The following is a 27198-nucleotide window of genomic DNA, read 5'->3' on the forward strand; positions in this document are numbered from 1 at the left end:
GGGGGCAGGTGTATGTACACAATGGGAGCTGTGGGCGGAGTCGTGACGGAACCACGCCGTCATGAGCACAGCTCGCCCGTGACTCATGACGGCGTGGTTCCGTCACGAGCATGGCGGCGCCGCGCTCACCCCGCACCCCCCCAGCCCCGCATCGGAATTCGCGCTGCAGCGAAGGAGTTAACAAGGACCCTTACCTTTTCCAGAATTTTGATATACATTGGGGACCCTAGTCTGATACAATGCCAGACAGGAGGCCATACAGTCTTAACAATGACAGACAGGAGATCATACAGTCTTACTATGTGTTGCAGGAATATGGTAGCTAGCTCTTTAGAGGTAGGTAAACCTTTCAAAGGGTTGACATTTTCGTTAGCATATCTACAACAACCAAAATGACCGTGAACTCTTGAATGGTATGGATTAGGGAGCATTGGCACAGGAGTCAATGACCCCACCAGATCTTGGCGAGAACTTTCATTTTGAGAACAAACATGACATAGTTCAGTATAATGGTTAGTGTCCTGAATCATAGTGGGCACCAAAAGGATCTACAAGAGGGGTTCAATGGTTTTCCTATAACCTGGATATCCTGAAAACAGATGAGAATGACACCAATCTAGAGCTTGTTGTTGTAGGGGTTTTGTGGGAAGCACTAAACCCCCTGGATATATAGAAGATCCTGCACTCTTACTCTCCTGTGCTTTTGTTATAAGTCTACCACTTATCTGTTGGTTTTTTGCCTGTAGTACCTGTCAGAAAGGCCTCCTCCGAACATATGGCCTCCAAAATTTGTTCTGGCGCTATGATAAGGGGTTGGTTATGAGTAATACTGGCGTCTGATTAATCATAACCATAAAGTGATAAAGCATCTGCTTTTCCATGTTTCCTGCCTGCCTGGAATTGTATTACGTAATCAAAATTACTGAAATAGTGTGTCCAGCGCATTTGTTACATAGATAGATAGGGCTCTCGCTGCCTTTACAAATTGTAAGTCTCTATGATCTGTAAGAACAGTAACCGTATGTAAAGCACCCCACAGGCATTGGCGCCACTCCTCAAAGGCGTGTTTTTTGGCTAGAAGTTTCCTGTTTCCCACAGAGTAGTTTTGTGCAGCTGGAGATAATTTATGAGAATAGAAAGCCACAGGATGTACTTGGCCCGTTTCTTTAGCTCTTTGTTATATGATTCCCCCAATGGCTACTTGCGATGCATCGGCTTCAACAATAAATGGTTTAGAGGAATCAGGATGTTTTAGAATGGGGGCAGTAACAACAGCCATTTTTAGTTTTGTGGAGGCTTTTTCAGCCGCAGGAGTCCAGCAAAAGAACACCCCCTTTTTTAGAACTTTTGTGATGGAAGTTGGCAAAGATGCAAAATTACCAATAAAACGCCTATAGAAATTGGCGAATCCTAGGAAGCTCTGTACTCCTTTTACAGAAGTTGGGGAAGGCCAGTGCACAATAGCTGTTATTTTCTGTGGGTCCATTGTTATCCCTATAGAAGACAGGACAAAACCCAAAAAGGTCACTGTAGATGTGTGAAACTCACACTTATCCAATTTTACAAATAGGTGATTCGCTCATAAGCATTCCAATACAGCTCTCACATGTCGTATATGCTCTGTGGTGGTAGAGGAGTAGATCAAAATATCGTCAATGTATGCTATAACACTGATGTCCAACATGTCCCTCAGGGCTTCATCTATAAAAAATTAGAAGTCGGTGGAGGACATTGCAAAGTCCAAAGGGCATGCATAACCAAGTATTCATAAAGCCTGAATTTAATGCAAAAATGCATCGTCACCCTTATGTACCCTCACTAGGCTCCCCTCAAATCCAATTTGGTAAAGATTGTGGCATTTTTAACCTGATCAAGTAAAGATTGGATGAGGGGCAGAGAGTACCTGTTCTTGATGGTTATGTTGTTGAGGGCCCGATAATCAATGTAGGACCAGAGACCTCTCTCCCGTTTAGGGGTGAAGAAGAAAGGAGAAGAAGCAGGTGACCGTGAGGGACGAATAAACCCTATCTTTTACATCTCATCCAGATATTCCCTTAAATAGATGATTTCTTTTACTGTTAGAGCAGAGATCTGACTACATGGAATCTTAGCTCCAGGAACTAAATCAATACAGTCATCGCATGATCAGTGCAGTGGTAGTACAGAAGCCTTTACTCTATTAAACACCTCCCTCAAGTTGTGATAACATTGAGGTAATTCAGGTGGGCTAGAATTCACTAGCATGGCTATGTCCTGTGGTTGTGTTGTTCTCTTATTGCAATGTCTCTTGCAAAACTCAGAAGAAAAAGATATGGAATGCGTCCTCCCATCTATGTCTAGATTGTGGCGCATTAGCCAAGGAATAACCAAGCTTAAAATTGAGGTGAATAAATCAGATCAAACTGAACTGTCTCCTTATGTTGATCAAATATAAGGAGTTCTAATTCCACAGTGGCATGCATGATAGGGCCATATTTTATGTCGCTCTCACAATTGGTTTTTACTACATCCAAAACCTTTTTGGGTACTGTGTGAATTGCCATGTGCTTAACCCATTGGGTGTCAATTAAAATTGCGTGTTGCCCCAGAGTCAATCACTATCTGAATGTCTACAACTTGGTGTCCCCATTGTAACTGTGCTTTGTCTATGAAATGATGGAGAAGGGGGACAGTGTGATCCAGAGTCACTAGTTGGGTGACAATTAATCCTGACCTACCCAAGGATTTTGTCTCCTTACACCTCGGGCTCCTCAGTTTCCTGACTCACTACACCTTTTGGGTTTCACAGGGCACTCTCGTAGGTAGTGCCCTTGTTTTCCACAATACAGACACAATATATTGTCCATTCTGTGCTGTCTCTCTTTGGGCCCCAATTACTGCCTATTTGTATATAAGTTCCGTTTCTGCTCTCCTCTCTTTAAACATAAAAAATCTGTGTTCAGCACACCCTTTTTCTTGCTTCCTCTCATGTAATCGATGATCCAGTTTAACCACAAGGTCTATTAGTGCATTACAGGTTTCAGGGGGGTTCACTACTAGGGCCAAGACGTCTTTCAATTCATCTTTCAACCCTTTATAAAAAAGAGCACTTCTTTTAGCCTCAGGCCACCCTGCTTCAGCCAGTAACCTGTTGAAACTGGAGATGTAAGTCATCAAATCCTTTGATCCTTGTTTGAGGTTGAGGAGCTCTGTGTCTACGGATTGCATGAAGAAATGCCTGTCAAATAATCTAAGCCTCCTCAGGGATGTCCGCGACTACTTTGAAAATCGAATAATATTAACAGATCAATAAAGTGTAGATATGTAAAGAGGCTAAATGTACAATTCAACACTTTAAAACATACTGTAAATGTGAAGTAATTTGAAACTGGAGGCTAAAAATTAAATTAGTATCCTCAGATTGATTCGCGGGAGCAGTGCAAGTGCAACAAACTGAATATAGTATGGATGATGAGCGGCCTCAATTGAATTTAGAAAAGCTCCAACCATTCTATTCAAATTACATTTTGATTTCTTCTTTATTTATATGTTTTCTAATTAAATAAAATGTGTTATTCGTGTATTTGTTTGATGAATGCTTTTTTGTATTTTTGTATATTGTTTTGTGGTTCAAATCATCAACATTGCTTAGGCCGGGGTCCCCAACTTCCAGTAATGACTCGTGGGGGGTCCCTGGATTCGAATAATGTTTCAGTTGGGGTCCCCGGCTTCCAGTAATGATTAAGTGGGGATCCCCAGAAGTCAAAAGTTTGGGAACCAATTCTTTTTTTAACTATGCATAGTTATATAACAAGGGGTCCTTGCATTCCACTAAAGGATTAGACCAAGTGGCAGCCATTCCCCCTAAATACGATAAAACAAATGCAACTTTAGCTTGCTCAGTGGGGAAACAGGACGCCTTGCACCTGAAATGCAATTGACACTGGTTAATGAAAGTGGCAAGCTTAGCAGGGTCTCCCATACAGCGCACAAGAGGAGCTAATGGTATAGAGGATGGGGTGGACACATGAAATACAAGAGGACCGAGACTAGAAGAGGAGGGTATGAAAGAGAACAAATTACCATGAGCTCCAGTAGGATGCAGGCAGGGAGCCTTGTTGTAAAGTAACTAACCTAAGGGTAAGGGCTTAGGTTTCTTTCTGCACATTCCCTATCATATGGGCAACGTCAGCCAAGGTGATCTGGCGGTCTTCCATCTTGCTCAGCTGGAATTTAAACATGGGCTTTGTGTTCTGTAACTCTCACCTGATGATTCCACAGGAGCAAGATGCAAGGTCTGAATCTTGGTCCCAACTTCCCACACCCACCACAGCCAGCCTAACAATGTCAAATCCAATACGGTAGGGATGGAGGAAGAGGGGAAACAAAACATTGAAAGGAAAAAGGGGAGATACATTCATGTTGTGCTTCACAGATGGATATTTATTAATTTAGTGTTTAATATAGCATGAACGTGACCCATTAGGGTGTCAGAGTGCTTAATAGTGATATAGTGGTCCCGATTGTGACAATAGCAAGCATCATAATAAACTTACGAGTGCAGAACAATACAAACAGGGGACAAGAAAATAATATCAAAAGATATAGAATCCAAAGTTTAGCTAAGCCTCCGCCTCAGTAGATTAACATGACAGGGGACCCTGGAAGAGGTTGTATAGATCCTAATGTGCTTCATTTAGGAAATCTTGAGGTGCTAGAGGATTATGTATCCTTAGGGAACGGATGATGATCAATAGTCAGACCATTAGGTGATTCCTCTGTAGTGAGTTCTGAAAAGAATTCAGCCATTAGGAAGATCTTAGCTTCCTTCTTGAATTTCGACGAGGACGGTATTCTTCTAATATTTGGCAGTAGCGGTTTCCAAATTCTGGGTGCACACCTGAGAAAGCTCTGTTGTATGCTTTCTTCTTCTGGATGAAATGTGGTCTCAGCAAAAGATCTTTGCTGCCCAGGAATTACCTGCCTCCTCCGGATATCACCACTTACTGAGCTAGATACACCTTTTTTTATTGTAGCACCTTGTGTGTGACACAGGCCAGTTTGAGTTGTATTCTGGCTTCGTATGTTAGCCAGTTCAGAGCTTTTAAGTGTGGAGAGATGTGACAAAAATGTCTAGAGCCAGTTATGAGTCTACGCAGCTGCGATGAGACAGGCTTTTAATGAAGCTGTTGAGATCTTTGGCAGGCCAGATAGAGTTGTACATCCGTATTTGATCCTCGCGATGACTAAAGCCTGAACAGCCATTTTGAGGTCTGATGTTTCTACGAATGGTTTCAGATTTCTAAGACAACTCAGGTGAAACCGGGTGTTTTTAGCCAATGAGTTCATGTTCAGGTTCTTGTCCAGCGTGATTCATAGTGATTTGTCCACTTACATCGGGGTGCAGTTAAGCACAGTGATCAGTTTGGTCCATTCCTTTATTTCCAAAGAGATTTTTTTGGGAGGGGGGTGTTAGACTTGGCATCTTTTGGCGTGTTTCCCCTGAGTTTTTGCTTTCTGACCTTGCGGTTTTGACTCTGTTTTTGCTGGTGTAATGATTCTGCGCACTTTTCTCAGTGGTAAAGTGCAAGTGCTCCTGTGGTAAAATGTGCTATGGATTGGTATTTCCATGATTGGCCCAGTTTGATTATAACATCCTATAATCCTAACTGACCCAGGGAACATGGTAGAAATTCGAGTTTAGTATGCCTGAACTCAGAATGATAAAATACATCTTTTAGTGAAGTTGGTTTTAACATTCTGTGTTTGAAAATACCACTTTCAGAAAGTAGGTATTTTCTTACCTAATCATCCAGTCTGCCTCTGCTAGCTTGTGTATTGTCTGTCTGGTTTGTGAGTGACAGGGGCTGGGGGAGACTCCAGGAGACAGGGTGAGTCAGCACAGGGCTGAATAGACCCATCTGCACATTGATGGGTGGGAGGAGTAGCACCTGGGTCTGAATAGAGCTGTGCCTGCCTTCCACAATGCTGGATCCACCTCCTGTGGTGCGTCTGATGACCCTGACTTACACTGACAAAGGAAGATGGTGCACACTGGCAGAATGCACCCAGGATTGGTTTGAACTAGGTACAGGACCCTCAGCCTGCAGAGGACAAAGTATTTGGTATGTGTGTGACTTCGAGGGCCCCGCCTGCACCGACCTCCGAAACCGACGCCTGCGGACGCCGTGTTTTCGGAATCTCGACGAGAGGTCTTCGACGCCCTGTATTTCTGAAAGGTAGTGTTTGCGGGTCTTCCCGACACCGTAGCTGGCATGCGACGCCACGGTCAGCCAGAACTGTTTGGATTTGTTAACTCACGACGCCATGATATCCCTGGACGGAGCTATCGACATCAAGGATATGTTGATAACTGAAGATTTTTTAAAGTACTGTATTGTGGATTTTTATCGTTTTGGTCTTTTCTTAAGTATATAAAAATATTGGATATTTTTCTAAACTGGTGTGGTGTCCTGTTGTAGTGCTTACACTGTATTACTGTTGGTTATGTGCAAATGCTTTACACACTGCCTCTGAGATAAGCCTGACTGCTCGTGCCAAGCTACAAAGGGGGTGAGCAGGGGTTATTTTAGGAGTGTAACTCCCTTACCCTGACTAGGAAGAAGGGTCCCTATTTGGACAAAGGTGCAAGCCCTTGCCAGCTAGAGACCCCAATTTCTAACAGGGGGGAATTAGTAAGAATTCAGTTGTTTGTGTGTTTAGTTTAAGCTGATTACTTGTTAGCCAATGAATGGTCATCTTTATAACTTCATTCAAGGTCTTGATCTCCTCCATTGACAAAACTTTAATTTAAATCTGTGTGTCATCAGCGTACATATGAAACAAGATGTTGGCGTGCTGAAGTCTTTCAGCCAGAGGTTCCATGTAGAAGTTAGAGAGAGTTGGGAAAAAAGTTGATCCTCGCGGTACTCCATTCGTAATAGGGGATGGCGAGGATAGATTTAGCAGTTTATCATGGTTTACAGTGTCGAACGCAGACGAAAGGTCCAGTAGGATTAAGAGACAAGCTTTGTTTTGGTCTATTGCTTGCAAGGCGTCATCCACGATACGAAGTATTGTAGTTTCTGTACTATGGTCAGGTCCAAAACCCCATTGGCAGCCGTCTGCCAGATGTGTTGGCTCAGTTGCTGATGCACACATTTTTGTAGCACTTTCGCTAATAAGGGAATATTGGATACTGGCCTGAAATTATTTGGGTCAGCAGCATTCAAAGTCATTTTTATATGATGGGGATGACTGGCCCAGTTATTAGGCAGTCTGGTATGGTACCTTGATAGAAAAATGCATTGATTATCGCAGTCCAGATGGGGATGACAAATTGATTGGTTGTCGTCGAGAATTTCGAAGGGAAAGGATCATTGAAGTGATTATTTAGTTTTCTAGACAATAGGATTGTTGTTGTCATAACTTGAAGGAAGACTATTGAGCTTTATTTTCAGACACTGCTTGGTGGTAGTGTGTAGGTTCATTGATTTGTCAAGCCTTCAGGGAAGTTAGGTTGATGGCGGCTGCTCAAAGCCCATTTCCTAATGACTTGACTTTGTGAAGAAAGACAAGAATTCCTCACAGCTTATTAGGGGTTTTGCAGCTCCTTTAGAGGATTTGGACAATTTATTTGAGTGTAGTTTTACCATTTCAAAGATTTTATGTGGTCTATTTTGAGCGTTTGCTGTTCCAACCTAAAGAATTCCTCTTTTGATTTGAGAATGCTTTTGTTGTATGTGTTTTTTGTCTTTCTTAGCAGTCTTAGTTGGGGGGATGATGGGTGTGGTCTCCATTTCCGCTCGGTTAGTCTCAGATTTCTCCTTACCTCGTTTAGGGAGCCACCTAAACCAAGGATTTTTGTCTCTATCCGTGATTCTTCTCAGGTGTAGAGGAGCAACTGTATTGAATATGTCGCACATCATTGCGTTGCAGTGGTCCGTATGTTCGCTGACGTTTGTTAAATTAGAGGGTGAAGGAAAATCCTTCTCATAACGTGCATCCAGTTTCTTATAGTCTAGACCTCTTGAATCTCTAATTCAGCTCTTTGGTTTGACAGATTGTGTAGCTCTTTCCTTTATTACTCCTGGAATTCAGAAGGTAATAGAATGGTTGTCTGATAAATCGCATGGAGAACATGAGATTAAGTTGACTGCCTTTTCCTTGGAGATGATCCGGTCTATCCTTTGCGTCTGAATTGGGAGAGTGCAGGCTTGAGTGAGTGTTTGGTCAGCTAGGAATTCTTTAAAGATATTGTTAAGATCATCACAGTGCAAATTGAAGTCCCACAGAAATATATCACTGGATCGGGGGGAAGAGATTGCAGTGATGATTTCCATTTGGTGGTCTATGAAGGTGTCATTCTTACCTGGTGGATTGTAAAAGTTGTGTAAAATGCATGGATGATTTACTTTATTTCTTATGGAAAGAGTGAGATATTTGCGGGATTCAATGGATCGGACTATAATTGCGTAACGGCGAGATCGGAGCAGTGAATGCAAGCGATACCTACCCCCTTTTTTATTTGTCTGTCAAGTCTCACGATGCTGTAATTTGGAGAGCCATGATTCCGCTAAGACCGTCACATCTATTTTTTGGTTTCAAATGAGTTCAGAGATGTTGGAGGTATGCTTCACAGCAGATCGGCAGTTGAGTAGAAGACCTAGGAGCGGTTTCAAGGAGTTCCCAGAATTTGAGTCATGATTGAAGGTGGTTAGCGAAACTCTCTTGTATTGTATTGTATTGTAGTCGGTCTTGTATAGCGCATAGTTACCCTTGGGCATCCCAGCGCTTGATCAACCATACCCTAACCAAGAGCAAGAGAAGCACATTACAGAGGGAACAGATACGTTTTCAGCAATTTCCGGAAGTGCAGGGTGCCAGTTTCTGAACGCAATTCCAGAGGGTGGCGATCTGTACTGCGAATCTTCTGCCGCCCGTGCGGGCCTTATATACCCTGGGGGCCTTCAGTAGGGATTGCTGGTCCGAGCGAAGGGTTCTGGAAGCTTTATAGGGGACCACTAGTTTAGATAGAATAGGGGGGCCCTTGCCCTGCAGGAGTTTATGGGCAATACAGAGGGATTTGAACTTAAGTCTCTTTCGGACTGGGAGCCAATGCAAAATCTTCAATGCTGGTCTAGCTGACTGCCTTCTAGGAGCATTGGTCAGTAATCTTGCCGCAGCATTTTGCACTTGTTGGAGCTTGTTCAGCGTGGCCTCTGGGGCACCAAGGAAGATCGCATTACAGTAATCTAACCTAGATGTAATCAGACCCTGAATAAGAAGCTTCCTGGAAGTAGGGGGAGAAGGGGTAGGACTTTACGGGCAGAGCGAAGAAGCCCAAAACAGATCCCTGCCGTTTTCTTTGCCTGCGTCTTAAAAGTAAGGTCCTGCTCCAACCAGACTTCCAAGCTCTTAATCTCCTGTTTGGAGCAGTGGAGATCTCCCAGGCAGCTAGGCCAGCTTGACATAGGAAGAGGGGGAGCCTTGTGCCCCAGTAGCATAATTTCCGTTTTGGATCCGTTGAGTTTCAATGCTGAATCACACATCCAGGTGTATACCTGGGACAGGCATTGGTGCAATACCTCCGGGTTCTTCATCAATTGGGAGAGAGCCACCACCAATTGAGTGTCATCAGCGTAGCTGACGATTTTTATCCCGAAAGGTGCCACCACATCCTCTAGGGGGGCCATATACACATTAAATAGAGTGGGACTCAAAGAGGAGCCCTGTGGGACCCTACACTGGAGGGGGATAGGAGAAGACCGTGCACTACCTTCCCATACCTGATAGGTTCGACCAGTGAGAAAGGACCGCAGCCACTGCAACACAACACCTCTTACTCCCACGTTGGACAGTCGTTGTATCAATACTTGATGGTTAACAGTATCGAAGGCAGCGCTAAGGTCCAGGAGGATCACTGCCACTGACCCCCCAGAATCTAGCATGCTTCTGGCTTCGTCCACAACTGCCAAGAGGGCGGTGTCGGTGCCGTGGCCTGGGCGGAAGCCAGTTTGGGTTTCTCGAAGCAGCCCGTTGGACTCCAGGAAGCTGGACAGTTGATAGTTAACCAGCCTTTCTGCGATCTTACAAAGTCCCGGCAGTAGAGAGATAGGCCTGAAATTAGCCAAGTCCGAAGGATCCAGACTAGGCTTTTTCAGAAGGGCCTTCACCACAGCCCTTTTCCAACCTGGAGGAACCACCCCTTGCGTGAGGGAAAGATTGATGAGGTTCGTGATAGGGGCCGTGATGACAGAGGCCACTTGTTTAAGGAACCTCATTGGAGCAGGGTCGTCAGGCGAGCCGCTCTTCATAGAGCTAAGTTCCCTTGTCACCTCCAGCTCAGTTACCGGGTCAAAGGAGTCAAATAGAACGTGAGCGCCTCTTCCTTGATCCGCTACATAGGTGTTCTGTGAGGCCCGAGGGAGCAGCGAGAGAATATTCTCGATTTTAAGGTGGAAGTAGTCCGCGAGCTCTCTGCACTTTTCCGCGGGATTGTCGTGAATAACTGGCGGCTCAGGAATCTTGAGAAGCTCCTTAATTACTTTGAATGTCTCTCTAGAAGAGTTGGAGGCGCTAGTAATTTTTTCCTCAAAAAATTTAGCCTTAGTAGCGCGTAGGGCTTTCTTATATGACCTCATGGCTACCCGGTAGTTCTCTCGACTGGCCACCTCCCAATCCCTTCTCCATGTCCTCTCCAGCTTCTTACAGCCTCTCCTAAGGGAGCGCAGCTCAGCGGTGTACCAAGGGGCCGAGCCCGTTCTGTTCCGACTCTTAGCCACTCTCATTTTAGGCAAGATGGAATCTAGAGAATTGGTAAGCCATTGATCAAAGGCCAGATCAGCCATAGAGGGATCATCGGCCAAGGGAGGGAGAGAGCTCTGAAGCTGCGCTGTCCAGCTTTCGAGAGATAGTTTAGACCAAGCCCTTTCCAAAGAATAGACTCTGGGGGAAGAGATGGATCTGGGGTCACATTGCATGGCAAAAGGTATCAGAAAGTGGTCTGACCATGGCAGGGGGCAGGCCGGTAAAGCTTCTACATGCGGCATGTTAGAGAAGATCGGGTCGAGAAGATGACCTTTAATGTGAGAGGCTCCCTGATTACTAAGGGTCAGATTGTAAACTTTCAAGTCAGAACCCAAGTCTGTGGCTATAGAGTCGGAAGGATCATTAAAATGGAGGTTTAAGTCCCCTAGTACCATAAAATTGGAGGTAGAAGTGGCCATCTGCATAACGGTTTCCATAAGAGAGTTGATAAAGAATCCCGAAGGGCCTGGGGGGCGATATATTAGCAGACCCTATACAGTTGTGGTAGGGGAGATCCGTAAGGAGAACTGACAACTTTCACAGTCCAGAATCTCGCTGTTAGAGGCCCTGCATACAAATGCATCTCTGTAGATGATGGCTATGCCTCCCCCTCGACCTGAGGGTCGATCCAAATTATAAATGAGAAAGCCTGGGGGAAGGGCACGTACCATGTCCGCCCCTGAATTGGGTGTGATCCATGTTTCTGTTAAGAACAGAATGTCTAAATCGTGGTCTTGTATCAGGAAATTAATCTCTACTGCATGGCATGGCAGCGAACGACAGTTTAGCAGGGCCATTGCCAGCGTATACTTGCCCCTGTCAGCTTGTGTGATGTTGCAGGTAGAGCAGACGCAGAAGGGGTCAACCCCCTTATACACGTACTTACATGCAGCACTCTTTGGGGCGCGCAATGACAGCATTTCCTCCCGGGAGTATATAAGGCGATTGGCTGCGGAAGGAATCGGGGGCCCTAGCCCTTGGCTCGTCCTGGCGCGGACGGGCGCCATCGGCGCGCCCGCTGCGCGCGCGCGCTGCGCGCTTGCATTGGCCTGCTACAAATAGTCTCCTCCAGGGACCCAATCGAAGATGGCGGCCGTGGATAGGCCCGGAGCGGGGGGGAGGAGTCTCGCAAGGCGAGTGAATGACTTAAATTTAAGGTGCGGGTAAGAGGGCAGAACGAAGAGTTATAAAACAATGTAGCAACACTTTAAAAGGTGAGATTTAAAAAGTGAATTACACAATTACAGGATCACAATACACAGAAATAGCAGAAAAAATATTAAAACACAATTTTAGGGCGAACGAGCCCTCGAGAATGTCGCTGGGCGAGGAGAAGCGTTTGTGTGCAACAAAATGCTCGTGAAAAGAGTATTTGCGATCGTAGGGCTGCGCGCTTGCATTGGCCTGCTACAAATAGTCTCCTCCAGGGACCCAATCGAAGATGGCGGCCGTGGATAGGCCCGGAGCGGGGGGGAGGAGTCTCGCAAGGCGAGTGAATGACTTAAATTTAAGGTGCGGATAAGAGGGCAGAACGAAGAGTTATAAAACAATGTAGCAACACTTTAAAAGGTGAGATTCAAAAAGTGAATTACACAATTACAGGATCACAATACACAGAAATAGCAGCAAAAATTTAAAACACAATTTTAGGGCGAACGAGCCCTCGAGAATGTCGCTGGGCGAGGAGAAGCGTTTGTGTGCAACAAAATGCTCGTGAAAAGAGTATTTGCGATCGTAGGGCTGCGCGCTTGCATTGGCCTGCTACAAATAGTCTCCTCCAGGGACCCAATCGAAGATGGCGGCCGTGGATAGGCCCGGAGCGGGGGGGAGGAGTCTCGCAAGGCGAGTGAATGACTTAAATTTAAGGTGCGGGTAAGAGGGCAGAACGAAGAGTTATAAAACAATGTAGCAACACTTTAAAAGGTGAGATTTTAAAAGTGAATTACACAATTACAGGATCACAATACACAGAAATAGCAGAAAAAATATTAAAACACAATTTTAGGGCGAACGAGCCCTCGATAATGTCGCTGGGCGAGGAGAAGCGTTTGTGTGCAACAAAATGCTCTTGAAAAGAGTATTTGCGATCGTAGGTTATGATGTTTAATTTTCTATTTTTGGGTATGAAAGTTCTACTTGCATTGATTTTGACTGTTACAATTTTGTTTTAGTTTCCCAAGCCAGGGAGACTTAAGGACTCAGGTGTTGGTTTGTAGGAGTAGTAAGGCTAAAGTTTCTTATTCCGATAGATACTTAAGTTGTTGGTACGGCGGATATTGCCGATTTGACAGTGACAGTTTGGTTGACTTTGCAAATTGAGTACGGATTTTTGAATGAGCGTGATTTTTTATAGAGATTCTTCTGTGAAGTGTAAGATGCACTTCAGTTCGAGAATAGCACCTTGAATGCTCTGAGATAAATGTTGGTTTGGAGTGTCAGTGATTCTAGCTCTGTTTGAGTTGCCGACGATGGATGAGGGAAATCCCTGGATCCTGAACTCTTTGTGCTGGAGGTCTCGATGACCTCATGAGTGAGGCTAGCTATAAACCTACCAATAGTTATTTCTCTATTAGAAGGGGTGACCGAAGGACCATTTCTATTCAGTGGGTGGCCAAGGAGCCATTTGTAGTGTTCATCGATGCACTCTGGGTGATCTGAGTAACTGATGCTGAGGAGGTAGCAAGCGGAGATTTAATGGTTGTTGCAGTTAGTGGCGCTGGTTTGCTATGCTGTTTAGACGATGGGCTGACCATTAACCTATTAGCTTAGCGGTGGTTGCTACATGTCGAATGGAGGTATAGGGATGAACCTATATTTGAGCATAAGAGTTTAGCAGCTTTTACTGAAACATGGTTGATTGACTTCTGAGTGCGGGTATTCGCTGCCCTTTGGCTCTAACTTTGTTTGCTGGGTTTTTTGTGCTGTCTTAGTGTCTGCTCTGGTGGAAAGATTGCATAGCGCTAAGTTAGTTTGGGTGCCAGGGAGCTGAGTAAGTCTTGCGGGAGTGTTGTTAAGTACCTGCTCTTTCCGGGTTGTAAAGTAGTCATCAAATGTATTTAGATCCTTGTTTGCCGCTTGAATAAGTACTGTGCCATTTTTATAGATTGTTATATTAAGATCTGCTTGTGGTGAGGTATGTATGTGGTTCCTGGAGTGGAAACAAGAGTATAATTGTCAACATGTATGTTCATATGTCAAGACAGTATCAACAACTGGTGTATTTCCCACAAAATATAACTAGATATCCCTCTTCCATAGCAGAAAACAAATACAGTTTGCTTTATCTAGAAAGGAAAAAACTGATAGTTAGATGGTGTACTTAATGTAAGAGCAAGTTAATATATGTAGAATAAGTAAGTGATGTGACTAACCTCAAATATATCATGTGTATATCCAATCAAGCCCAATAGAATCATATCTTATACACCAGGAAAAAAAACATATTTTCTCACACTGGATAAGAAAAGAAAATAATACACAAAAAGGTGCAGGGCCAGGAATAAATGATAAGTCAGCTCCATATATCACCAGGACACTGATTTATGTCTATATTGTTTTTTATAGCCATTAAGAAGTGAAAGCACAAAAAAGCAGAATCTCCATTCACTGAGGAAAATACACATCAGATAGGTATTTTGTAAGAGCATGCATTTCAAAGTAGACTTCTATGAAGCATAGATTCTTTATAGCATGTTTGCTGTGCTTTTTGTACTTGATGCAGGAACACAAGGAAATATGAACCGCGCTGAACGCGGTTGCAGGAATCACAAGAGAGAGGTCGCTACAGCGGATCAGATGCCCGGGGAGGTACCGCTGAGCATGTCAGCAATCCGGAATAGCTCCCAGCAGGACACCAAAGAATGTTAAAAACATTAAAACAGACATCAGACGCAGAAACACTGAACATGTCTGACACGAGGAAGGGAATCAGTGACATAGAATAGTTTCAGGCGCAAAGAACACACTGGTCAACTGAACGCGAAGCTCATTCTGGCACTGCTCAGCCTCCTTTATTCTTGCTTGGCTCTGACCCATATGCACTTGTGATTGGAGCGGAGCAAGCAAGACACACATATATAGTCCAAATAACTGCTTATATACACAGGAATATGTGTTTGAGTATGGTGGTTATGTGGAGAAGAGCCGACTCTTGAGTAGTCTTCTCAAAATAAGGTAGTTATCCGTGGATCTTATGTTTGGGGGTAAAGAGTTCCATAGTTTGGCTGCTTGAAAAGAGAAGGGTGTGCCGCCTATGTTTTTTTCCTTGTATGGTGGGATTTGGAGGCAAGGGGCCAATCTAGAGCAGAGATTCCTTTGTTGAAAGTATTTAGTGATTTTATTCCTGATGAAGAGTGCTACTGTTCCATGTATCACTTTGTGGGTGATACAAAGCAGCTTGAATGTGGCTCTTCTGGCAACCGGTAACCAATGTAGAGCCTTCAAAGCATGGGAGGTGTCGGCTTGTGGGTTTACATGTTAGAGTAGTCTGGCAGAAGAGTTTTGAGTCCATTGTAGTCTTTTTATAGTTGTTAAATATGATCCGTTGTAGGAAAGTAGTATTTACGTCTATGGTTACCCCCACTTTTTGCCTAGTGCTAAGCTGTATTTTGACCAGTCTGACTGGGATCCTGCTAATCCGGACCCCAGTCTATCTGCTTTCTCCATAAATTGTTGTGTTGAGTATTTAAGTACACTCCAGATTGGATACGGGGGTACCCTTATCAGTCCCTAGTACATGGTACTACGGTACCCAGGGCATAGGTACCCCACAGGTCTCCCATGGGCTGAAGCATGCATTATGCCACCCATGGGGGACCATGCAAAAAGGATCTACAGACCTGCAATTGCAGCCTGCGTAAATTGGTGCTTGCACCACTTACTTAAGATATAGGTTTACTATCTAAGGGTCACTGCACTTAAAACCTATGTCACCCCTATAGCAGGCATTTGAAATACTGAAGGCAGTGTGCCTTGCTCTAAGTGTGAGGGCGACCCTGCATGAGCAGGACTCTCCTGCAACCTACGGAGTCCATTCTCCCGAGTTGTCAGTGAAGCAGCCATATACCATATAGAGGGGCACTGCATAATTGCGCGATGACCATCTCGAAAACGGCTTCACTAATTCTATTATGTTTGGTATCAAACATGTTGGAATCATACCACCACACCGTAAATGGTGTGGGAGTTACGATTCAAAGCACTGAAAGAGCCCTCCGTTAGGCTCTCCGTGTTCCTGGTACCAGTCTTCTAGACCCGGACAGCCCAAAATGGTTGCTGCTGATCAGAGACACATTTGTGCCCTCTTGCTGCCGTGCCAAGCTCGAGCAGAGAAAGGTGGAACAATAGGCATCATGTCACAGGACTTGTGGACTCTTTTGTGGGCTTTTTTAAACACTCATTCTAGCTCTTCTTTCCAATTTTCCAGCCTCTCCCCCATCCCTACCACACTTACTGAAAAAATGTATACAAATGTGTTCGGAGATCTAAACAGTAAGAGCGGAGGTGTCTGCACATAAGGAAAAGAGTTACGGAGACCTCTGCACCTCTGTGAATAGAATTTTGTAGTATGTGAGTAGTACTACTAAACATACTACAAAATGTAATTTGTGAGTTGGCCACATTACATAGGATCATCCCTCTATTATCACTGCTAGAATTGATTTTGACATTGGAAATTCAATATGCCCATTTTCACATTTTCATTGCAACCTGTCATCAGAAGTTTCTCAGATTTTTTATTCAGAAATATAATGTCCAGTTCAGACATCTAACATTCCAGTTGAAATCAGCATCTCAAGGTTTCACAAAATGTGTGGCTCTTCTTCCTGTGCAGCGATTGTTAGCATGTTTCTAGTGGCATGCTCGGCCTCTTCTAAAAAGACTCAGGTTCTGGAAGGTGTCAGTTGTCATGCTCAAGCTTGTCCTGCCATGGATTCTTTCATTGTTCCAAAATGTCAATAATCTCCACTCCAAGGCTAATGGCCATATTTACCATTATTTCATGCTACACAGCAAGACACCTTGCTGCCCTGCTCTGCATGAAAGGAAGAGGGCAGTAATACACCCTATCTATCAAGATAAGGGTGCATTCCTGCTCTTTGACTGTGCAGGCACACCAACTACTGCCACTATGGTGCAAGGGTGCCTGCATTACAGGCAGAAATAGTTTTTGTGCAGAAAGGGAGACCCACCTGCACAAGAACAATTATCTGAGGATCTTTCCTCCTCTATGTGTACACAAACAGTAATGTTCAAAGAGAAAAAAATATATCTCTCCTCCTTACAAGTCCCCCCCCCCCCCGGAAGGCACAGCATTCTGATGCATTCCAGATGTACCAGTATTGGTAAATCAGGGAATGCTTTAGAATCCATGGGTGGATGCGTGGGACCTCCCCCGCAAAACCTCACTGGGGCAAAGTGATGCAAGGCTGCGACTTGTGCTGCCTTGCTTTATTCCAGCTTTACCACGCCACTCAGAGCTATGCAAAGTGTCCTTTTGCGGCTTGGTGAATCTCATTATAGGTTTTGTGTTGCCCTGTGCCGTGTTGCATGGTGCAAGGATGACACAAACCACTTGATGAATATGCCCCTTTATGTTCACTGGGGCTTAATTTGGGACAGACATGATTTTATTCTGGAATTAAGCATATATGACAGATTCTATCTTCATTACCGGAGAAGTCAGTGACTCCAGTATAACTTTGACAGAAAGTACAAGGGAACGTGGCTATTTCTGTGGACATGCCTCACACCGGGTTCACTGAGGTCCCTTCGGCATGGTATTTGGATACACACATGAAGAATTTTTGAAGCCTTAGTCCTAGTGATTTAAGAAGAGAGACTCTCTTCATTGATGGACAAATCCAGCACATCTATCCAGAGGTCTCCCTCTTCATCCAACCATCTAATAGTGAAAACAGCTGATGGCAGTCAATTTAGATGAGGGGCCATTCTTGGTGTCTGACTGTTCAAGGTCAGTGGTCTATAATTAAGAGTCGTAAATCTTCAAACTGGAGAGTGTTGGTTAAGGGTATGTGACATTTGTGTAATGTGCGTTTAAGTAATTATGCAAAATGAAGGCATGGTTATGCGAAATTGTGTGTAATTATGCAACATGCAATTCTATCATTTTGTGCTATATTTTAGCAGAAATTATGTACTTGTGTCAATTTTTGGCACAAGTATGCATCAGATGAAAAGCACCAAAAACAACTGCCACTCATGTTCTGTTGCTCCTGTGTGTTCACTGTAAACCTTTACTGCGAATGGTGCATAATTATGCGAAGTAGCGTAATGGTGCAATTTTGGGAACTTCGTCTACCAAGCGTAACATGAAATTTGCTAAATAACGTGAACGACTGCACCATAATTTAAATTATATCTAGGCCTAGTTCATGCCAATAAGCTGTGCTCTATGTCATGTTCAGCCCATTATGTAGAATAATCATTTGTTAGTGAACTTAGACAATATGGTGATTTCGATAAACAATCATGGGAGCCCTTGTTGAAAATCCCTAAACCAAGTAGGAGCTCAGTTAGGTGACTGGGCAGAGTATGATCTATTATCAATATCGACACTTCATATAATGAGTCTGGCAACATTCCAACAGACAGATTGAGCATAATATTTCCTCTGTACCAGATTCTATTTCTGCCTTAGCATGATTTCTGAGAATTCACTGGAGATTCAGAAGCCCATATCTGGACCTTTCTGCACCCTCTGTCAGTTTTCAGCTTCCCTGCTTGTGTTCCCGGTTTCCAACCAAAAGAGCACGTCAAGTGGATGCATTGATAGTAGAAAGGCCTATAAAACTCATGTATGTATTTTCACCTTTTCACCTAGTTTCCAAATGTACAGACTGAATTCAGAGAGAGAATAGAGAGCTGGTAGGGAGAACTTGGAGGATTAGTTCTTATCACTGAAAGGCTCTTTTGCTTTTGTATTCCTCAAAAGTGATGACTGGGACAAGGGGCGTGGAGGTATTTTACCGATTACTTACTGGCAATCTTCAATACTCATTCCTACTTGTTTTCATTCCAACAATTGGACTTGTACTGATTTGACCTTCAAGCTGGCTTAGTAATGCTGGGCAGGATAGCCCAATTACGGTGCATCAGCTGGGATGGCCTGAGCTTTCCTTTACAGGTGTCTTGCTTTCTCCTATCTCATAGAGGAGGGATTTACCTAAAAACGAATGACTAGGGTGATGCAATTCTCAGCCCTTATCCTCCTGTCTGCTATTGGATCTTATATATTTGTCGTACTGAAACAACATTAAGAGGGAGCCCCATCGTTTAATGTTTTTGTCATCATTTAATAATTCATGACTTTTGTAAAAATATGATTTTGATTAGACCAACAAGCCATATTTGTTTGTGCCACATACCTAGAGGTACTTGATAAGCTGTAGGAATAGCCAGCTTATAATTCCAGGATCAGACACTTTGGCGCATTCCTCTGCCAAATGAGGTTTTTGTATCTTCAAAAGTAGAATTGCTCTCCTCATAAGTGTTTTTAAGAAGAAGAAATGTTCACAGAATACATTTTGGTGGTCACTGCCTACATGCAGCTAGCCAGGTAAAATCTGTAGAGACCTGCGCTAGAAAGAAATATTGAGCATTCCCCAAGGCAGGTTTTGGTAACAAAGAGAATCAAGAGGAAGCTCAGAGAGTCCAATGGAGAATCACTCCATCGCATGGTACAATGAAGGATGTCCAGAAGTATACCCATATTTGCTGTCTGAAGGGTCCCTTACACTGTTTTCTATAATGCTCCAGATCTTACACCCCACAATCAAGATACATCACTCCTGGTCGCTACACTGATGGATCACCCGAAAATGTTTAAATAGGATTTAGCAGCTCTCACGTAAAATCAGCCATACTCCCCCAAAATTTCCCTCTTGGGCCTACTGGGATCCTTAGGCCTGCTTACGGGTGAGCAGCTGTCAGAATGGCATGCACACTCCTTTGAAATGGTTGGAGACTTCTTGCAAGATGCCCAGATCAATACATTTGAGCATATATGGGCAATTGCTGGTGGCACTCCGATCATTTTGGGGAGCACTGGATGAACCGCCTACCCATGCAGAATAACATGCTCTATACCTCATGGGGGGAGGACGACATCTCATCACATGGTAATAGAAAGCTTTTAGGGAACAGACCGATATCCCTCTGGTTCACCTTCGATTCCTCTTGAAGGAGGACTTAACATGACCTCTTCAAGACACCGAGTGCTCTAGAGCCCTGGAGTCCCCTTAAACTGCTTCGAGGAACACTCGTTTTAAAAACATCCAATATATGATTCTTCACAGGGCTGACCCTACACCCTTTTGACTAAATCTTATGTTCCCCACAGCCAATTTCACTTCTCCTAGATTCCCCATTCATGTTGCCGACCTTAGGCATATGCGCTGGTCCTGCCCCAGCATAGCAGGCTTTTAGCATGCAGTACATGTTTCATGAACCATGGTCACAGAACTAATCATGGTAAATTCATGGAAGGCTACCACCTTATGTATTTTCCAGAGACAAAAAAATCACAGGGTATGGGTGCGTTTCACCAACCTCACCTTCCTGTTGGTCAAGCATCTACTAACTATGCACTGGAGGGCCCGACACCCCTGTTCCCTCCCAATTGCACAAGGCACTACTTAGATGATGAGAGGGGGAAAGCTCTGCACTGCATTGGCAGGAGTGTGTAAAATAAGAGAGAGGGGCTCTATTCCACAAAAAGGGGTAGAGCGCCAGGAGACAATAGTCCGAAGAAGTATTCCCCTTTTTGGCACCTATGCAAATAGTCACACAAACTCTTACAGATATTAAACTCAATCAATCACCAGAACAAGACACCAAAATTTGAACCCTAGTCACAAGATATTATAAAAAATTCTATTTTATTAAAAATGTTACACACAAAACATTGTTAAGCAAATACAGAATTAAAAATAGTAAGACAGTTACATAACAGTATCAATCAATCAATCAAGACATTTATAGAGCGCACTACCTACCCGTAGGGTCTCAAGGCGCTGGGGGGGGGGGGGGGGGGTGCCGCTACTGCTCGAACAGCCAGGTCTTGAGCTTCTTCCTGAAGGAGGGGTGGTCTTGGGTCAGGCGCAGGTCGGCCGGGAGGGAGTTCCAGGTCTTGGCGGCCAGGTAGGAGAAGGACCTTCCTCCTGTAGTGGCTCTGCGGATGCGTGGGACGGCGGCGAGGGCGTGGCTGGCAGAACGGAGGTGGCGTTTGGGAGCGTAGAAGTTGATGCGGTTGTTGAGGTAGCTCGGGCCTTGATCGTGGAGAGCTTTGTGTGCGTGGGTAAGGAGGCGGAAGGTGATTCTCTTGTTGACCGGGAGCCAGTGCAGGTCTCTTAGGTGTCCGGAGATGTGGCTGTGTCGTGGGATGTCGAGGATGAGTCTGGCTGAGGCGTTCTGGATGCGCTGGAGTCTCTTCTGGATCTTGGCGGTGGTTCCGGCGTAGAGTGCGCTGCCGTAGTCCAGTCGGCTGGTGACGAGGGCCTGGGTGACGGTCTTCCTGGTCTCTGCGGGGATCCACCAGAAGATCTTCCGAAGCATGCGCAGGATGTTGAAGCACGACGAGGAGACGGCGTTGACTTGCCTGGTCATGGAGAGGGAGGAGTCCAGGATGAAACCCAGGTTGCGTGCGTGGTCCGTCGGTTTGGGTGCGGTGCCTAGGGCGGGGGGCCACCAGGAGTCGTCCCAGGCGGAGGGCGAGGAGCCCAGGATGAGGACCTCCGTCTTATCTGAGTTCAGTTTCAGGCGGCTCGTCGTCATCCACTCGGCTACCTCTCTCATCCCTTCGAGCAGGTTGGCTCTGGCGGCGGCGGGGTCGTTAGTCAGGGAGAGGATCAGCTGGGTGTCGTCGGCGTAGGAGATTATGTTGAGGTTGTGTTGGCGTGCGATGGCCGCGAGGGGGCTCATGTAGACGTTGAAGAGAGTAGGGCTCAGCGAGGATCCTTGAGGGACGCCGCAGATGACTTCTGTGGCCTCTGACTTGTACGGTGGTAGGCGGACTCTTTGTGTTCTTCCGTCGAGGAAGGAGACGATCCGTCCCAGTGCCTTCTCCTGGATTCCGACGTTGCTGAGGCGCTGCACTAGGGTGCGGTGGCAGACCGTGTCGAAGGCCGCGGAGAGGTCTAGGAGGATGAGGGCCGCTGTTTCTCCGTTGTCCATCAGGGCTCGGATGTCGTCAGTGGCGGCGATGAGGGCGGTCTCGGTGCTGTGGTTGGCACGGAATCCCGACTGCGATGGGTCGAGGGATCCGTTCGTCTCGAGGAAGGCGGCCAGCTGTTTGTTGACGGTCTTTTCGATGACTTTGGCTGGAAACGGGAGTAGAGAGATGGGGCGGTAATTCTTGAGTTCGGTGGGGTCTGCTGTAGGTTTCTTGAGTAGAGCGCTGAGTTCGGCGTGCTTCCAGCTCTCGGGGAAGGTGGCGGTGTCGAATGAGGTGTTGATGATGTCCCGCAGGTGGGGTGCGATGACAGCGTCGGCTTTGTTGAAGACGTGGTGAGGGCAGGGGTCGGTCGGAGATCCGGAGTGGATGGAGTTCATCATGTGGACGGTGTCTTCGGTGTTGACCGGGGTCCAGGCGCGGAGGGTGGTGGTGGGTGGCGTTGCTGTGGTCGTGGCGTGCGTCGGTTGAGTGCTGAAGCTGTTGTGTATGTCTGCGATTTTGTTGTGGAAGTAGGAGGCGAGGGAGTTGCAGAGGTCTTGCGATGGGGTGATGTCGTTGTTTCCGGCGTTGGGGTTGGAGAGCTCTTTCACGATGTTGAAGAGTTCCTTGCAGTTGTGTGCGTTGTTGTCCAGCCGGTCCTTGAATGTAGTTTTCTTGGCGGTGCGGATCAATTGGTGGTGTTTCCGGGTGGCGAGCTTGAGGGTGGTCCTGTTGTCCGGCGTGGGTTCCTTTCTCCAGGCTTTCTCGAGGGCTCGGCAGTTCTTCTTGGAGCTCTTGAGTTCGTCGGTGAACCATGGGGCTCTCTTATTGCCGGGTCTGCTGGGCGGGATCCTCAGAGGGGCGAGTTCGTCTGCGCATTCGCTGATCCACTTCGAGAGGTTGTCGGCGGCCTGGCTGGGGTTCGCTGAGCTGTCCGGAGGGTGCTGGCTCAGGGAAGCGGCGAGCTGGTCGGCTGTGATCTTGTTCCAGCTTCTTCGGGCAACCTGTTGCTGGTGGTGGTGGATCGTCGTTCTACTGAAGGTGAAGTGGATGCATCTGTGGTCCGTCCAGTGGAGTTCTGTGGCGTGGCTGAAGGTGATGTCTTTGCTGGATGAGAAGATGGCGTCGAGTGTGTGTCCGGCGAGGTGGGTGGGTGTGGCTACCAGCTGCTTGAGTCCAAGGTTGGCGAGGTTGTCGAGCAGGGTACTGGTATTGCAGTCGTTGTTGTTCTCCAGGTGGAAGTTGAAGTCCCCTAGGAGGATGTAGTCAGCGGAGGGGAGGGCGTGCGGGCTGACGAAGTCGGCGATGTCCTCGCTGAATTGAGTGCGTGGTCCCGGAGGTCGGTAGATCAAGGTGCCTATGAGGGTGGTCTTCGGGTCGGTGTGAATCTGGAAATGCAGGTGTTCGGCAGAGGGTGGGGTGTTGTCAGTGCTGGTCGTGATGCGGATGGTGTTCTTGTGGATGATGGCGATGCCTCCTCCCACCTGGTTGGCGTTGCGGTCCCTCCGGGTGATCTTGTACACATAACTAATGACATTGTGCCTGTTGTGCAATGAGCAAGCAAAAAAAAATCACAAATAAAAAACAATTCAAAGCATGGGGAGAACACAAGAAAGAAAAAATGCTTTCTAATCCAGAATACAAAGGAAGACACTAGACCCAAATCAACTGTTCTCCGCAGTGTTGATACTGCTAGCTAATTTCATCGAGAACAGATGTCACTCCAGTCTACAGTCTGCCTTTTGGACTTGCGTCGACGCGTTTCGGTGGAGTACTATAATTATAAGACCACCTTCTTCATGACAATTTATTCAATCTCCCACGATATAGATAATCTTAAAATTTTCCTAAGTACATCCAAGAGGTCCGTATTGGTAGACTTCTTGCCTTATAACTAAAAAGCGAAATACGCTGAATTCAGCGGGAACGTAAAGGAGCAGGCCTTTTGGTCTGCCTTCCTGCCTTTTAAAATTAGTTACGATCGGGTTGCGAGGGTATGTGCGCCGATCTTTATGTTCAACATGAGTGTTGTAACATCTTTAGGATAAGACTGGTCCTGTATTATTACTGAGGTCCCTTTGCGATGATCCTCGATGTATTTAGACAATCTTGATGGCGCTTTATTTTTGATAATTCTAAGATTTCCGGTTCCAAGCACATGGATACCTCTACGTCATCCCGGGAGCATCCCGGGCCTCCAGCGCATTGGCAGGAGGCCTGTTGTCTTTGCCTCCGCCCTATAGCTGCTGCTTGGGATACTATACTTATAAAGTACAAGAAACATGGCTGAAGCGAGCTTCCCTCCCTCACCGTGCCAGATTGAAAGGCCTCTGGTCCCCAGCTACCCTCCCCCTTCATCATAATACACCAAAGTTCACTGTTCTCTACCATTATCGGTCGTGCTCGACCTTGTTTATCTTTCCAAGCTTTGCAACCCAGCCCTATTATTCATTTGGTCCCTTCTAGGGTGCACTGATTGAATATCAATGTAACAAACATCGATGTTCTAAATATCAGAAAAAAAATATCGAATCAAAAACATCCAGGTAAAAAATACATATGTAAAAAATATTAATTTAAATATATGTATAAAATAAAATAATATATATTACATATATTAAATATTAATATTATGTTTAACAATATAAATTAAATGTAATATTCATTTTAACTAAATATGACAAAGAAACATAATTAAAAAATATAAACACACAAACATAAATATTTATACATATACATATATTTACTTAAAAATAATTTATTAACTATTATCTTTATTTAATTTTTAAACTTTAAAATTATATAAAAATAAAAAAATATATAAATATTTTAAAATAAAAAAAAATCTATAATAAATTAAAAAACGTAAACGATTTAAAAAAAAAAAAATTAGACTAACATTTCCCAACACAATAAGTGCAACAGTAGGGAAAGTGTTAGATAACAGAAAAATTAAATGTACTATTCTAACTACAATGAGTGCAACATTAGGGAAAGTGTTGGACAGCGGAGGGGTAAAAATAACTATTCCCACTCCAGTGAAAACAACAGTAGGGAAAGTGTTGGATAGCAGAGGGGAAAAAATTACTTTTCCCACTCCAAAGAGTGTGACAGTTGGGAAAGTGTTGGATAGCAGGAGGTTAAAAATTACTATTCCCACTCCAGTGAGTGCAAAAGTAGGGTAAGTGTTAGGTGACGGAAAAATTTAATTTACTATTCTAGCTTCAATGAGTGCAACAGTAGGGAAAGTGTTGGATAGCGGAGGGGTAAAAATTTCAATTTCCACTCCAGTGAAAGCAACAGTAGGGAAAGTGTTGGATAGCAGAGGGGGGAAATTACTTTTCCCACTCCAAAGAGTGCAACAGTAGGGAAAGTGTTGGATAGCAGAAGGTTACAAATTACTATTACCACTCCTGTGAGTGCAAAAGTAGGGTAAGTGTTGGATAGCGTAGGAATTAAATTTACTATTCTAACTCCTGTGATTGCAACAGTAGGGAAAGTGTTGGATAGAGGAAGGGCAAAAATTACTATTCCCACTCCAAAGAGTGCAACAGTAGGGAAAGTGTTAGATAACGGAGGGGTAAAAATTACTATTCCCACTGCAGTGAGTGCAAAAGTAGGGTAAGTGTTGGATAGCAGAGTAATTAAATTTACTATTCCAACTCCAGTGAGTGCAACAGTAGGGAAAGTGTTGGATAGCGGAGGTGCAAACATTACTATTCCCACTCCAGTGAGTGCAACAGTAGAGAAAGTGCTGGATAGCGAAGGGGTAAAAATTACTATTTCCACTCCAAAGAGTGCAACAGTAGGGAAAGTGCTGGATAGCGTAGGGGTACAAATGACTATTCCCACTCCAGTTAGTGCAACAGTAGGAAAAGTGTTGGATTGAAGAGGGGTAAAAATTACTATTCCCTCTCCAGTTAGCAGAACAGTAGGGAAAGTGTTGGATAGCGGAGGCGTAAAAATTACTATTCCCACTCCACAGAGAGCAACAGTAGGGAAAGTGCTGATAGCGGAGGGGTAAAAATTACTATTTCCACTCCTTTGAATGCAACAGTAGGGAATGTGCTGGATAGCAGAGAGGTAGAAATTACTATTCCCACTTCAGTAATTGCAACATTAGGGAAAGTGTTGGATGCAGAGAAACAAAAATTACTAATAACACTTAAACGATAAAAAAAAAAGGGTTATAACATTTGAAAAATCATAAAAATAACTGAACAATATTTTAAATATATAATATTAAATATATTAAACATATAGAAAGAACACATATTATAATATTAATTACTTATTACAAAACCTGAAAATAAGATATAAAATAAATTAATAAATATATTTGTGAACAAAAATTATTTAAAAGAAGCATATTTCAACAAACAAAATAATTAATTAAAACATAAATGTATTTTTTTTATTTCCTACCCTATAACACCACACCAATAACAAAACACTTCAACATTTGTAATTAAATGTATTTTCAAAGTTAACATAATGAATAATCAATTAAAAAAATATTAGTGCAAATAAAATAATAAACATTCATTGAGTACACATGCTTTAACACTATAATAATATAATAAAACACAATTGAATATTATTTTGAAAAGAAAAACTATTACTATTAATAACTAATACTTAAATATTTAAAAATTATTTAATACCCACCTTTAACCCATTTAAAAGTAAAAACAACACACAAAAAACAATTACACAGAATAAATATCAAATAATTAACATTAATTAACAGCTATATAATAATTCATTAAAAAAAATAATTACCACACTTTACTCGTATAAACACCATAACATACACCTAAAATTAATTACACAATTACCATAATTAATTACTAATTAATTAATTAAAATTAATTAACAATTCATTATTCATTTATCAATCAAAAATAAATTACTTTTCACCCTTCCTACCCTTTCTACCTATAAACACCACAACACACACCTAAACATAATTACACGATTACCATAATTAATTACCAATTAAGTAATTAATCTAAATTAACAACCAATTATTTATTAATTAATAATAATAATAAAGTCCTTTGCCATTAACACCATTAACACTATAACCTCTCAATTAGCCCCTTCGCTGCTAGGCCTTTCCCCCCCCCCTGTGCTAAGCCTTTTTTTGGCTATTTGAGGTAGTGCACGCTTAGGCCCCTGTAACTTTTTGACCACATAAGGTATCCAGGTCAAATCAAATTTGCGTTCTTATCTTC

The sequence above is a fragment of the Triturus cristatus genome, chromosome 8 (assembly GCF_964204655.1).
Source record: "Triturus cristatus chromosome 8, aTriCri1.1, whole genome shotgun sequence".
Lineage (NCBI taxonomy): Eukaryota > Metazoa > Chordata > Amphibia > Caudata > Salamandridae > Triturus > Triturus cristatus.